Source organism: Perna viridis, chromosome 13 (assembly GCF_037379345.1).
Source record: "Perna viridis isolate PV_CMFRI_1.1 ecotype Kerala chromosome 13, ASM3737934v1, whole genome shotgun sequence".
NCBI lineage: Eukaryota > Metazoa > Mollusca > Bivalvia > Mytilida > Mytilidae > Perna > Perna viridis.
In genome coordinates, this window is record NC_142457.1 from 13,104,684 (window position 1) to 13,120,840 (window position 16,157).

General features: G+C 32.0%; 1 pseudogene across 1 annotated transcript; it reads left to right on the forward strand.

Annotated features, from left to right (window-relative positions):
* The first annotated feature begins 743 nt into the window (after positions 1-743).
* LOC148599641 (uncharacterized) lies at positions 744-15,465 on the forward strand (annotated as a pseudogene). The gene is made up of 6 exons (XR_015917713.1): positions 744-830; positions 2,180-2,343; positions 6,843-6,981; positions 8,197-8,401; positions 10,093-10,329; positions 12,376-15,465. The product of XR_015917713.1 is annotated as an uncharacterized LOC148599641 (transcript).
* The last annotated feature ends 692 nt before the right edge of the window (positions 15,466-16,157 follow it).

The window sequence follows — 16,157 nt, forward strand, 5'->3', positions numbered from 1 at the left end:
ACTTCTACAAAAGATAGAGCTGTTTAGAGGCTTAAAACAGTGTTATCTGTTTTATTCCATTCATTTTTGCATTGTATATTTGAAAGAATATTGTAATCAGTTGCCTATAAATACTTTGAATATTGAAACTGACAACCATATCACGTTGTTCGTTGAATGCTGCCATTTACAATGTCGATTTTGGTTGTCAATTTTACTGGATGAGAGTCTACAAGAGAAAAAAAGACTATTAATATATTTCAGATAGTGAGGGATTGGAATTATAAGGATTTCAGTTGTCAATTTCACTGAATGAGAATCCTTTGAACCTTTATTTGTTTTGTGAGTGAATGGTCCAATTTTACACATCCATAAATTCTGGAATACAGTGTTTAATTCTTACAATTCCAATCCCTATCTGAAATATAACAATAGATTTTTTTCTTATAGAGACTCATTCAGTGAAATTTTACACATCAATGAATTCTGGAAAAACAGTGTTTAATCCAGTAATGCTTTTTCATAGACAATGTCTATCAATATACCACTAATTTCAAACACTGGTACATGTAAATCATATATATTATTTGTTTGTTTGAAATTTTACACAAAACAGTATACACCTGCTGAATGAAATATATTGTAATCTTACTATTTTAATGGATAGATGTATCTCTTAAACTTAACTATTTAGATTGAACTGTTACATTTACTTTTTTGTAGGATTTATAAAAAATGTGATGGGTAATGATTGACCATGGTGTTTAATTATTGGTGGAGGTTTAGTCATAAGTCTTGGATTAGTAGCCATCCTGATATCAACAAGTTTAAGTAGCCCGGACTATTATGAGGTAAGGAAAAGATTTTGCATATCTAAAGGTAACTTTTGGCCAATCGATTCTTCAGTTGATGATTATTGATAATTTACCAGTATGTAAAGTTGATTTTTGTTCATTCTAAGTGCAGTGCAAATTCAAAATCATAGTGAAAATGTGTCATCACAAACAGTACAATGTAGTACATGTATGTACATGCACTTGTACTTTAAAATAAGGGGAGTGTGAACACCTACTTTCTGTCAATTTCCATCTTTGCTCGCCAAGTGCTACAGTCCTGTCTCCTCCCAGAAGGGACGGGGGGACGTGACCCTTGGCTAGGAAAGATGGTCAATTCCTGGCACCTACATGTAATTATACCCCACGCAACAAAGTTGCGAAGGGTATAATGTTTTTGACCAGTCCGTCAGTCCATCTTCAGTTTTCCAGACTTTATTTTTAAACATTTGCGGATATTGACGTGATATTTATTATATAAGTTCACTATGATAAGTTAAAGGTCAAGTTCGAATTTCGTTTTGCTCCATTGATTTTTTACCAAAATTACAGCCTTGAACTTAGCAAAATTCAGTAAAATATCAGTTTTCCAGACTTTTTGTCTAAATCCTTGCAGATATTGGTATGATTCTTTATATTTAAGTTCACCATGATGAGTTACAGGTCAAGTTTAGGTTTTGTTCCTCTCTGATGATTTTTACTAAATTACGGGCCTTGAACTTAGCAAAATTCACGGAAATATCATTTTACCGGACTTTTTTTCTAAACGCTTGCAGATATTGACATGATTTTTGGTATATATGTTCACCATGATAAGTTACAGGTCAAGTTTATGCTTCGTTCCGCTACAATAATATTTACTCTGGATTAACTTTTGTGTCACAGTCTAAAGCCTGCAAAAACGCTCTTATTCCTTTTTTTATTGGGGTCCTTCTGCATATATTTCTCTTACAAACAAATTTACTTGAGTGTCCAACATTGGGATGCATGGGGTATGTGAGTGGCTCACTAAGGTTCTTTAATTCTACGATGGATTGTATTAATTATCAGAAGGGATCATTGTAATGAATTTTTTGTTTTTTTTCTACTAAATGGTCTATGATTTTTATAAAAATATATCATTTACCCCTTGTCAGTGAGCATGGTGATTTAGTTTGAAATCTGAGGGCTGGCAAGGGGCAATTTTTTTAAAAAGACCTTAAAAATTTAAATGGAAGATATTTTTTTTTTTTTTTTTAAACTTAGTTCTAATCAAATGTAACATATTTACCACTGCAGTGGGATTTATGGGGTTTGCATCAATTTTATCTCAATCACTGTCTTTCACTGTATCACTGAACTTACAAAGAAACCTTTTTATTCATTAGATGGGTTTTATAAAACAGAAAAGTACAGGGACTGTAAACTTAGATGAAGTGTACCAGAGTGGACTTCATCTGATTGGTCCAGACTATGAATTCAAGGTCTTTCCTTCTGACAGCCATTCCATCAGATTGTATGAAATCAAAGTTTTACGTCGGATAAACTAGAGGTAAGCGGTCATTAAAGGTCAAAAGTTGAAGAATCTGTTTGACACCAAAGCTTTCACTGCAAATGAAAAGAGTCTGAACATTATCATCTGTTAAGTATGGGTCTGCATAAAAATCAGGCAGGGGTGATTCATCGTATCTTAAAGAGGTAGACCTAGGATAAGGGAAACAACTCTTGAAATCAGTGATATGTTTGTATCATATTCAATTTCACCAAAGCCTATCAAGCTTTCATTTGAAACAGAATGAAATCAATCCAAGTTGCTTTGATGCTTACATGAGATTGATGTAAAATGCTAAATACAAACGTTCAATGACTTTTTAAGAGTCGTGTGCCTTAGCCTAGGTCTACCTTCTTAAGATAATCAATGAAAATGTTCAAACACATGTTAAGTCCTAAAAACAACTCTTCCTGCATTCATTTGCTTGGATCTACTATATATCATGAAATATTTTTTGACTGGTCATAGTGTAAAAACTCTTGACGGGAAACTTTCCTGTATTTTTCTGTATTAGAATGTAACCAACTTTAAGCATTGAAATCTCCAGTGACCAGGTTTCATTTGTGGTCTTATTGTCAAATACAGTTTCTATGAGTTTCAATGGAAAGATTTTGGGATTAAGATATGCATGAATTACTGACCAGAAGCTTCTGCCTGGTTTTAAGGTAGAGCTGTACTTAAAATACCTGAAGTAAGAGGTCATCAGGATGGTCTGGTAGTCCTGTGCCTATCTAACTTGAGAGAGGATTACCTTAATATTTTAAATGATAGTCTTTTACACTACCTAAACTAATTTATTAATCCAAAGGACAGGACCACAAAATAATTTTGAAGACTACCTAATTTATCTATCAAATTGTCATGTAGGCTACCTAGAGAGAAAAGTCAAACCCTGGTCTTAAGGTATAGAAACAAAACATTTCATTTTTGATAAACTTGAGAAAAGATGTCATTAGTGGTCACAAACAATTAGAAAACCATGTGCCAATAGCTTTAAGGTTTCATTTCAAATATGCTACATTTGTATACAAGCCAAAAGCTGATACAATCAGAACAAATATATTGTCCTGAATTAATCTACTGAATAATAAAAAGCCTTGCAGAGTGCAGCATGATACGGCCTCAGTCAGTTAAACTCTGTTCACTTGGAGCAAGTGTGGACATAATATTAGTTTTTGACACACATAACATAGGGACTTACAGTTTATTATGGACACAATAACTCATTTGGATACAATATTGCACAATATTTTGAAACTTAATTAAAGTACCAAGTTCTGCTACAGGGTTCATTCATGGATCACTTTGAACCTCATTTTCTCAAAACAGTAATTGATAGGGTAAATTGGCTAAGCATACTTCATAAAGTGCTTGTACTTAGGCTTTGATTTTCATAATGAATCTAATAAAAAATACAGATTTTTAAAATTGCGCTACAAATAAAAGAGACGATTTTTGGGGTGTGGCCTCCTCACTTTGGCCCTTTATAACTTGAAAACCATAAGAGATACCTGAAATCTGATAGGAAAATGCAAGCAAGGGTTTTCATGAGAAATCTTCAAAATATTTTCATAATCAGATCAAAAATAAAAGAGATGATTTCTTGGGTGATGGCCCCTTTTTGCCCCTTATAACTAGAAAACTGTAAGAGATTTTGAAATTAATTGAAAAATGCATGCAGGAATATTCATGAGGAATATAATTTAAAAAAAATAAAGGCCACTTTTGCCACCATAGACTGACAATGCTAAATGTTGTTTGAAATCTGTTAATTATTCTTAAAACAGAATTTAATTTTGCAAGTAAAATGTGGGTAGAACAGATAATTCTTCAAGCATTTCAAAAGGCCATGAATGGTTTGATGAGTACTTTTAACAAAGATTTAAAACAAAATTATATATTAATGCATATCTAAAAGGTTCATTAAGCAACTTGACATTGCCCCTAATGAGCTGGGACTAATAGTCCCCGTAGCCTGTTGAATCCTGTACATTTTGGGTCCAGTGCGGACTTAAATTAACAACATGATTAATATTAAACACAATTTTTATGTTGGATAGACTGAGCACTTTTGACACACAATTTGCTGCCATTTCTTAAACACCCAACAGCAATCTGTTCTATTATTTGATGACAACACAGAATATGACTAATTCCTGATAATATGCACCTCTCTATATGATAATCTAACACTCCATTGAGTTTCATCTTAATTCAGTTTAAAGGAGGAGTTGTGGACAACACATCAGACCAAGTTTCGCTGAAAGAAATGCCTGAGTTCTAACAGCCGTCATTTCTACAACTTTGTCCAAACATAAATTTCTGATAATATGCACATCTCCATGTGGTAATCTAAAATTCCATCAAGTTTCTTAACAATTCTGCAGGTTGTTGAGGAGGAGTTGCCTGCAATATATCATACCAAGTTTTGCTGAAAAATGCTTAAGTCCAACAGCCATCATTTCTACAATTTTAGTCCAAAAATAAATTCTTGACAATATGCATATCTACATATTTACCTAAAAGTAGCATCCCATTTAGTTTCATAACAATCCTGCAAGTGTTAAAGAAGAGTTGTGGACAATGCATCAGACCAAGTTTGCTGAAAAATGCCATCATTACTACAATTTTTGTTCAAACTTATATTCCTGGCAGTATGCACATCTCCATGTGATTTTATTTCATACCAGAAAGTTCCATAAAAATGCAGCACGCTGCTTAGATTAACCAGGCAGGCAAACAGACAGACAGACAGACAGGGTCAAACCTATATAACCCTAAAATCAACAAAGGTGGATGGTAGAACAACACTGGAAGAAAGTATCATTTTCTTGTGAAAGTAAAAATGTGTAAAGATGTTTATTAAACATTTCTGTGTATATGTAAAACCTGATGAGGACACTATGACCTAATGAAATATATTGTAGAAAAATTTAATTTAAGAAGAAACACACTTTTTGTTTGGATTAAAAATTTTGTAATGTGACTGTGACATCATCAACTTTCTTAAATGATTTACTCATTGAATTTTGATTCAAAAATTAAATAATAAGTAATAATTGTTATAGTTTTTTGGTCTATTTTTTTTTTAAATAACCTCAATACCCGTTGTGCACACTTGAAGATATTCTGATAAGCAGGTTATTTAGTGTGCACCATGTGATTGAGGTTATTTCTTCATAGACCGAAAAAATATAACAGACATTCGTTAATTATTATTTTTCTTTAAAAAATCCTTACATAAGTTGAAGTGGACAATAAGTGAGGCATACAACTGGCTGAAAAAATTATTGACTTATAGTCTGAAATATATGGTAGGTATATTCTCATAGTTGGATCCAAGGGAAATTGTTGGGTCTTTAGCCTACCTTTATGAAATTTAAGAAATTTCAAAGTGTTTATATTTATGTCAACACCTTGAAAATACTCTGAAAGGAAATATATAGTTCAATGAATTCGATATTTAATTCTATTATTAACACTGTAACGAAGATATTATTTTATCAAAGATTCGTCCTGCATACTGGTATTTTTACATTTATGAAAGTACTTGTATTCTTTGACTTATTATATTTAAATTTATGGATATCAGGTTAAATCAAAGAATTTTTTAAATGGAAATTAAAGTTCTTTGAGCAGTTTCATTCTGTGTCAAGCATTTGATCACAATCCAAACTCTGAATTGTAATAAAATTGGCAGGAATATTCAAATTGATTTGTGTCTTTTTTGGGGGGAAAATCGAATGTTAATTTTGGAAATTACGATACATTTTTACATGTACTGTCTTATGCTGAAATGGGTTTTATTTGTGCATGGAAGTTTGGGATTGATTTTGGAGGTTTTGACGGAAACCATTTAGAAATAAGGGACCAAAGGGTCACCACATTAATTCCAGTCGAATTCATATTTTGTTTCAAATATTTATTAATCATAATCAAAATTCAAATCTGTATCAAGTTTGAATGTTGCGTCCATATTTGCCACAACTGTTCAGGGTTCGACCACTGCAGTTGTATCAAGCTTTGCCCTGTGAACCATTTTACTGACAGATATTTTAGTTTGGTAACTTTAAATTTTACCCATAGGTGTGTAGTTATCTGAAACTAAACTTTCATTTAAGAAAACATGAAGGAAATACATGTAATTAAACAAAATTGACTAGGTTGTTACTTTGAAGTTAGTGCCTTGTACATATTGTGAAAGTACATTAAATCGTTGATACCAATTTTCATGGATCAGGGGAAAAACAACAAATTCTTGAAAATCTACTATTTGTTGGGAACCAAATTTGTTGGTTTGACCTACCCATGAAAACCATGAAAATTGGTGTCCCACAAACAATAATAGTACTTTCACAGTAATTTGAACAATAAGTGAATTCCTGTAACTTGCCCTTTTCCTATCTTCTACTAGGAAGTCATCATAAATTTTTATCTGTCAATCTGTTTGTTTGTCTGTCTACAATGTAAATATAGCAGCTTCAATTTGAATTTTTCAGGGTGCAATACCAGTCTACAATACTCGTGACATTGTCAGTAAAAGGAGAGAAATAGAAGAAATTGTGTATAAAGCTGTGAGACAAAGACTCGGTGGTATTTGTTGTGTTCCACAAGAGTACTGTAAAACATGGAAATTTGGTGAGTTTTTTAATAACCATGTGTAAAAAAATCTATGATTAAGACTTATGTCCAGTATAGAGCATCCATTTTTTTACAGATTTCATTCAAGCTTTGGTAAATGGTTAGTACCAAAAAATCTTGGAAGGGATTGATTTTTACAGAAATCAATCAAGGGGGACCACTTCTTTGTAGAATTCCAATGCTTGTTGTGAGGATATCACCTCCATATTTAAATACTGATGAATTTCCTTCAATCTTTGGCAAATGGTTACATGTAGTACAATAAAATCTATTAAAGGATTGATTTTCACAAAAGTCTGCCAAGGGAAGCACTTTTTTTTGGAGGGTAACTTATTTATTTAGATACTTTTTGTGAAGAGATGCTTCTGCAGTAAAACCCTAGTTTCTATGCTCCGTAAAATTTTATACAGTGATTCTTATTATTGGTACAAGTAATGTTCATTCTAATGGCTTTGGTGCATATTTGCACCATGTGCTTTTATTATGCTGTGTTTGCAGTGTTGCAGATAACATGCCATCTAAATAAAGTCAGTGATAAATTAACCAAACTCCAAAATGCACCATAAAGAAATAAGTCAAAGTGAAACAATTTGTGATGAGTATTTGACCTAAAATCAAAAACTTTTAAGTGAAAATTAATCAGGACAAAAGTAATTATATTTAAAAAAAAAAATATTTGGCTTCTGATACGACGTAACAGGCAAAGAACAAACATTTCAAAGTGGAGTAATGTGTAATTCAAATGTGTCTTTGTGCAGGCAAAGCTCTTATATTTCTATATAACTAAAACTATGGCATACAAAAGTTACTTCAGTTAATTCTGCTAAATAGCTTATATATATAGTGAAAGTATTGCTTTGGAAATCCATGAATTCAAGAATTTAGGAACTGACCATTTCCCCCTAAACCATGAAAATTGGTACCAACGAATAAAAATACTTTCACAGTATTGGAAAGTTTCACTTTCTGTAGAAAGTAGAACATTGTTAAAATTCCAAGAAATTCTAAAAAAAACTTACTTTCAAGCTGTCACGATAGAAATGGCAGGCAAATCTGTTTCATAGAACTCTTAGCTTCCTTTTTCCCATTAGATTTTATTCCAGTCTATTGCTAAAAAAAATTCTTATTGGGCATTATTACCTGTGGCTGTGTATTTACTATACTTTAACATATGTTCAGTGAAATTTTACCTGGATATTTTATGGTTTTTAGCATGTCCCAAAAATTGTAAAAGGAGGAGTGAATGTCAGGATGGTGACAAGGGGGTGTATGCCGATGTCAAGTATTTCCAGCTTGGAAGGGTAAAAATCCCCTCCTTGAAAAGCGGTTTCTAGGACAACTCACTTTACAGGAGGAATCTGAGAGAGAGAAACTCTACCAGGATGCACAGGTTGCTAGGAAAGAGGCTGATTCAAAGGTGAGTTCTTTGAAAAAAAAATTTGCATAGAAAAAAACAAAAACAAAAACCATCAATACTTGTTTGACTAAAACCCATAGTAATTCTGCCATCTTGGCATTGACAAAGAAACATCATAAAATTTCTTTGTTGAGAAAGAAATGATTTCCTGTGAATTTGAAAATAAGCAAACAATTTGTTGCAACAATAACCTCTAAAAAGGTTTTCAAACTAAAAGTATGGCAGAAATATAGGACTAAAATCCAACAACCTCTAAGGTTACAGAATCATCACACTTTTACAATGTTTAAAATGACAGTATTGGGATTTTAAATCATCTGGACCAAAGGTCCACATAAGATTATGCCATCACTTTATGCCCATTGTCAGTTGTCTGTAAACTTTTCACATTTTGCTGAACTACATTAAAAACCCTAAACCAATTTTAACTAAACTTAGCAGAAATGATGCATGGAAAATATCTGATTTTGGTTTCATTTGAGGAGGTAGACCTAGGATAGGGAGATAACTCTTTAAGTCAGTGATATGTTTGTATCATATTCATGTTCACCAAAGCCTTTCAAGCTTTCCTTGAAACATAATGAAATCAGTCCAGGTTGTTTTGATGCTTACATGGAATGGTTGTAAAATGGTAAATACAAACGGCCCAGTGATTTGTAAGACTTGTGTCCCTTACCCTAGGTCTACCTCCTTAATTAAATAAGATGGCTGCCAAAAGTTATTTTAGTTTCTGATTGGCCAATATTGAAACTTGATACAATAGGGTTGAAGATTTCAATGCTCTCTTCAAATGATCCACTTTTTGTTTGGCTCAGGTGGCTCGGTGAAAGACTTCAGCAGCTCAAAATTGCCAGTAAACCCCAATGGAAAAACACATTTTGGCCTGTATCTCTGCATTTTATTATGCCAATGGTGACCAAATTTGGCAGAACCACTAACAGAGACAACTTATACATGTTAAATTATTTTGGTTATGCTTGATTGAACAAGATGGCTGCCAGAACCTATTGGCCAATTTTCAAAGACCTAGTTCTCTAAAACATAGTTGCAAATGTTTTGAAACTTATTAGGGTCGATGACCTCAATGCCCTCTTCAAATGATCCACTTTTTGTGTGGCTCAGCAGGTGGCTTTGGCCACTCAAAGTTGCCACTGGAACCCTGTTGGAAAACAAATTTTGACCTTTATCTCTGTTTTCACTTGGCAAAGATACTTGAAATTTAAAGGACAACTTTTACACTTGATAAAATTTTGGTTCCCTTTATGTTTTAGCAAAATTGCTGCCATAGTCTTTTTTAACTTCTGACTGTTCAATTATCAAAGATCAACTACTCTGAAACCATAGATGCCTATGTTTTGAAACTTGATGGGTAGATGACCTCAATGCCCTCTGCTCTTTGAATGATAATTTTTTTGTTGTAATGATCAAATTATATGACCACATGATTTCAAATTCTCCAGGTGAGTGATTCAGGCTTTTCAGAAATTTTAACAACTCAACAGTTTTGTGCAAAGGTATATAAAGCACAGGTTAGAGACCACAATCTTGTATAAATTTGTTTTTCCTTTGGGTTGGTGGTGAAGAAGGGGAGTTTATGCAAGTGACATCAAGGTTTTGTTTTTTTTTTCCATAGATATGCTTTTAATAAGTTTAAAAGTCATCATATGAGAATCTTTGTTGATACGTTTCAGGTTCAGAATATCAAGAACAGAGCTTCAGAGATTAGAGAGGAAGGTCAGGCAACATCTAGATTTATCTATGTCACCTCAACTGCTAATTATACCTCTGAGATAAGTCTTCTTGAAGGATCTAAGTGGATGATCTCCCTCTTTGAAACTTTTCCAAGAGGGAGACATTGCATGATTGAACTCCTTAAAGCAATGTCTAGACTCATCTACATCACCTCCACTGCTAATTATACCTCTGAGGTAAGTCTTCCCTTAATCCTTTTGAAGGCTCTAAGTGGATGATCTCCCTCATTGAAACTTCCTCAAAAGGGAGATTTGCATGATTGAACTTCTTTGATTAAATTTACTATTATGCTAAAACAGCATAATTGATTGGATATTGGAATATCCTAATGTTAATATGAATATTTTTACAAATAATTGCATTTAATTATGTGTAACATACAGTTGAGCCTTGATGTGTCAAAATCTTGGATAACTCGAACTAATTACAAAGTCCCAGCAAAAAAACCCTTACTCCAATACAATTTTACCTCGGATGAATCAAAACCTTGGATAACTCGAGGTAATCAATCAGTCCCCTCCATAGGACTTCGAGGTTAATTAACCCTGATGTCTCGAAGTCGACTAATTAGTCAGAAAACTGATTGCTTTATTACAAACCATGATCGAAGTGTGTTTTAACAACAGTTACCGTGGCTTTTAAAATTATTTTGTTGACACTATTTATGGTTTGATTTGTTTATGTAATTAATTTAAAATTGCATGTGTTGTTAAAAGAAACAAATTTTATTAATAACACGTCGGAATTTACACTAACAGTGATATCAGTTATTTTTTTTTAAAATACATATGAATTGTAATGGTATCTGATTATTTAATGAAACATCAAACAGACGATAGTAAGGGTATTTCAATGACTACATTTGTTTCGCTAGTGAATTTGAAATTTATCGTAATATTGTAGAGCACATGGTTTGATGATACTCCTGATTGTGAATCAAATAAAGCAGCATGTTATGAACTATGACGTTTTTTGACATAGAAAAAATAAAAAAGGAAATTTCACTAAAACTTGGTGATGTTCAGTATTTTATACATGATATACAACATACAAAAAAAACATCTTCCAATATGAAATGCATGACATTATGAAGTACTGTGTAAAGTGAAGTACATGTACAAGCACAACAAATGATGTAAATACAGAAACAATGATGGACCAAACTACTAGTATTTCCGGTTTATCCGCGACCTCGGATTACTCGAACCTTGGATAACTTGAACATTTTTGCATGGTTCCTTCAACTTCGACTTAACGAGGTTCGACTGTATTTTCTTCAGTATCTAATCATGAAAAAAAATACAAAGAATTTCTTCCCAGTTTTTCAATTTTTAAGACAGATATTTGGTTAAAATTAGAGAGTTTTACTCTAAAAGAGGGAGGATTAGCAGGCATGTAATAATGTGTTTGTTATTTCATGTGAGAACAAAGCAGATTCATTTTATATGGTGGCACATGCATCAGTGCAAAAAAATCTTAAAAGATGGATACAGGGCTTGAAACTGGCATTAGTGTGGAATATACAGGTTGATACATGTGATAAGAATCAGTTTATCATTTATGTGTTTCTTGATTTAAATGGAGAAAAAAAATCCTGTCATTTGATTGACATGTATTTCATTTTGTAAACTCCCTATTATTACTACTAATTCTGCAGACCTTTTCATGAAAAATAGTAAGTGTAAAATTAGTCGTAAGTTATGACATCATAATAGATCAAAGAAATATTACATCATAACTTATAGGGGGATAATGATCCACCTCAATCTTTTTATTTACGATCCAGAAAAACATACTGGGCTGTTTTTGCAATCCAATTTGATTCCTCATTTAGCTTAACCAGAAGTCAAAAAACAAAGTTATGACCACTAACAATTTTGTTTCTCAGTCACAAACCGATTTACTTGCTGTTTTGAACACTTTGGATTTGCTTAAAGTGTAGTGAATATTGGTTTTTCAGTACCTACGTATGTGACTTTGTGTCATTTTTTTCATTATTTTTTAAAATGTTCATGAAATAATACAAACAAAACTTGTCTTTAATAGTCATAATGAGAATCAGATCTTCAACCAAGAATCATAATATGTATCAGATCATGGCAGAGTGGAATCGATACACCCTTTAATTGACTTACAGTGTAAGACTAATTTTATACTGGTACTGTAGAGTTTTTTGTGAAATTGACGACTGGTTAGTATCAGTTATTTTGTTTTCCTCACAGGTTGAGGGTGCAAGAAGTATTGGACTTAGTAAGCTTTACAATGGCCTTGGCATCACGAAGCAGGAACATAAGAATAGCTTTGATTATCTCCGAACTCTTCATGGAATGGACAACATATGGCTTACTGTAGACTATCAACAGAAGATTGTTGGAAACCTAGGACCAAAATAGAATGGTTCTTTTTTTTTCAAATGCATTTACATTGAAAGTAATCATGAAGCAACCATTAGACTAGACCACTTCTTTGAGTTCTTCTGCACCAGTGAAGTTTTACTGTGAAAGTATTGTTGCTCATTGTACCAATTTGCATGGTTTTTATGAAATTTGGTTCCCAACAAAAAAGAAATTTCCCATTCCTTTGTAAAATAGAGTAGTCTAATCCACAAATCAAGAATCCACTGACTTTTTTCCCCAAACCATGAAAATTGGTACCTACCAATAAAAATACTTTCACAATAATACTATTATTTACCTGTTAAAAATGTCTTTTTCTCTCAGGAAAATTACTTCATAATCATGCACAAATGATAAAGTTACCGTTTATTCCAGGCACTTTTGAACATTGGTATGGTCTCTAAAAGTAACATATAGAGTTCAGATATTTAACTATAGTTTAATTACTCAATAGATCAATTGAACATGGATGTATGGAATTACCATTACCCCAATTCATACTGTGGAAGTACTATTATTCGTGGGGTACCAATTTTTTTGTGGTTTTTATCGGTAGACAAAACTAAGAAATTTGGTTCCCAACGAAAAGGAGAATTCCATTGATGTGTATACTAGAAACTTCATAACCATGAATTCAAAAATCCATGAACTTGTGTTTCTTCCCTAATTCACAAAAATTGGTTTCCACAAATTAAAGTACTTTCACAGTACAATGTTTAGATATTTTAGTTTAATTACTCAGTATATCAATTGAACAAGGATGTGTGGAATTACAATTTCCCCAATTTATTTTAGGGGTATAAGTTATGGTACCATCCCTATACAGTCCCTTAATCAAATCAATACCATCATCATCCGTGAATATCAATCTACAAAATTCTTAAGTAGTAGTCTTTGTAAGAATCACACAAATTTTGTAAAATGTATTACACCTCAAAAAAGGTATATATTTTTTTTGTTATTTAGCTGTTTTACAGGTCTATATGATGATATGTGTTATTATCTATTCCAATCTGTCTGCTCTTAGGAGATAATTCACAATGAAAATCCAATAGATTCTATTGTATTCTACTGTCATTTACAGAGTTATCTCCTTTAATTTTGAATTCTACAGTGCATTCTGTATAATTTTTATCTCCTATGAACAATGGCTATATGAAAAGCCGCATGTTACTTTGTTTTCTGTGACATTTTAAACAAAATATCAAAAAAATAAATACGCTTTCCAACCATGAATCACATTTTGCATGATATTTAGCTGGAGTACTACTTAATAAACTACAACAACTCTCTGGTCTAAAGCAAAATGTTTTATCTCTAAAGAGAATTTTCATTAAATTCTGGCCAAGCTGTGGCCAACTTTCTTTACAATGCTTAATACTTCTCTTGTTTTCTGTTTATAAAAGTACTTGAGTGAATTTATAATCAATTTACATGAAAACAAGGGAGATAATTGTTATTATTCTGGTTTTGGTAGAATTTTTCAAATACTATAAACTGTGAAATTTTTTTTGACAGATTTAATTCCACTATTTAAGTTTTTAGAACTGTAACATGAAAATAAAATGTTGTGAATATTTTCTTTGAAGAACTTTTTAATACAATTTGAAGAGTAATACCAATTAAAGATTTATCACAACAGCAAAGAAAAAATAGACAGCTGACAAATTTTTCAGTTTACAGTAGACTTGCTTCATGAACTTTATTGGTCACTCATCCTACAATCCTCAGGCATTTTTCCTAATGGTATGTGATATTTTTATACAACATATAGACATATTTTTCCATATTTATTTAATCAAGGCAGTTTTTGTTCCCTTGTACTTTTATTTATTGCTTATTTTTTTCCAGGGACAGGCATGCTGGGCATACCCCTTAAAATTGAGGAACTTTTTTTTCTGCATGAAATCTTGACTTCTCACAAATTATACTCCCCCCTCCCCCCCAAAAAAAAATATGTATTGCCTTGCTTTGCTTGGCATTTTATTTTATTTTTTCACCCCTTAACCTGAAATCCTGGATCTGTCCCTTATATAAGATAAAGATGAGTACTGTTGTGTTAGAAGATTATTTTAATTGTGTATTTACTGTTAAATTTTATACATTATTAGATTGTTCTTAAATTTAATTTGTACATATTTACAGTTGTGTTTGTATGGAGTTTTTCATGTTATTGGATTCAAGCTTAGATTATTATAGTATAATTGAGCCAATATGGGAAACCTTACACATTTAAACCTTTATTGACAAGCTAGTCCAATACACCAATGGATTATAACCGAGCCAATTTGAGGTCTAGGACAGTAAAAGCCATATTTGCGCACTTTCGTATTTTGTATTGTATTTACAGTTTTATCATATTAAGGCTAATATTGGAACATTAGTCAATAATATAGTATTATTGCTTAAGATTTTCCATATTGGCTAGCCATATTGGACTGAGGTGTAGCCGAAGTGTAATATGACAAGTGGAGGACCAACAATTCAGCCAATGTAGAAAACCTTATGCAATTATACCTTTATTGACTAATGTTCCAATATGTCACATTGGCCAAGGCCAATATTGATCTTAACCAGGCCAATATGTCATATTGGACGGTTAAAAGCCGTATTGGATGGCTAAATCCTGTATCGGCGCACTGTTGTATTTTGTATTGTATTGGCAGTTTTGACTTTATTTAGGCCAATATTTAATATAAGGTTGTACAAACTGGGGAATATATACTTTGGATATATTGATATGTGTTTTATTTTTTTAATAGCAACTTTACAATGTTTGTGTACATTATTTTATTGCTAGTTATAAAATATACACCTGTGTTATCTACAAATATTGTATGATTATTTTAGCCATTGGAGTCATTAATATTTTTATAATTTTGTATTTTACTTAAAAAATAAAATTTTTAAAATTTTGATTTGATTTGATATGATTGGTTAAATCAGTATTTAATAGAAGTATTTAACTATTACATTTTCATTTTTATTATAATTACAACAATCAAATTAAGAATTGTTATGGAAAACACTTGGTAGCCCTGAAAAGGGCTGTGGCTATAATTTTAAAAGGGGTTTTGTTGAATATAAATAAAACACATTAGACATCAAGAAACCAAGCCAACACAATTTTAATTTGATATGTGGGAATCATTGTACCGCAGAAGTAGGGAGAAATTAATCCTTTTCAATATGGACTGAATAGCTTGTTGTTTTGAGACAAATCAGCTAAAATCAAATGGTCATTTTATTTTTAACTTTAGAACTCCTATGTACTACATGTGTATATGTGTTTTCACAACATTCTGACTCAAGATTTAAAATACCACAAATTATTGAAATTTGAATATGATAACATGATCTACAGACTCAAATTAAGTGACATTTTTAGATTGAATTTATAGATTGAAATTCTAAAAGTTCATCAACAAATTGTGAACATTTTTGATTACAGTTAAACATTATTCGTGGGGTACCAATTTTCGTGGTTTTCATGGGTAGGCCAAACCACAAAATTTGGTTGCCAACAAAAAGGAGATTTACAAACCGACTAAAAACCTCAAAACCACAAATTCAAGAATTCTCGAACTAATGTGCTTCTCCCCTGAAAT